Source organism: Penaeus monodon, chromosome 22 (genome assembly GCF_015228065.2).
Source record: "Penaeus monodon isolate SGIC_2016 chromosome 22, NSTDA_Pmon_1, whole genome shotgun sequence".
NCBI lineage: Eukaryota > Metazoa > Arthropoda > Malacostraca > Decapoda > Penaeidae > Penaeus > Penaeus monodon.
The window spans coordinates 41,956,485-41,956,877 of record NC_051407.1 but is presented as its reverse complement, the minus strand read 5'-3'; positions in this window follow the sequence as shown (position 1 = coordinate 41,956,877).

Here is a 393-nt window from a genome sequence, read left to right as displayed (position 1 = left end):
CACGCGCCCCCGGGGTCGTCAGGAGCCGCCTGTGCCCCTGCCGGAGGAGGCGCTCGCCGTCCGCTCGCCGCTTGTTCTTAACAGCGGGAATGAGTGACCTTTCGTGGGCTGCGCCTGGTATGCAGGCCCTGCGCAAGCACGTAATTGTTTTAAGTGTTGGACTTGAGCTCAGTGCGTAAGCTCCATAGCGAGGACTTACTCGGGGGGGGGGGGGGGGCTTGTGTATGGAGCGTCGTCTGTGTCGTTTCAGGCCGGATGGGATTCAGCTGGGGGGGGGGGAAATAGGCTGGTATTTTGAATGAACTTCGGTGGCTTGGAGTGAAGTTCATATTTTTTTGGTTTGATGTGTATGGAATGTAAATGGTTTGGACCCATAGTACTTGCTCCGGTGTG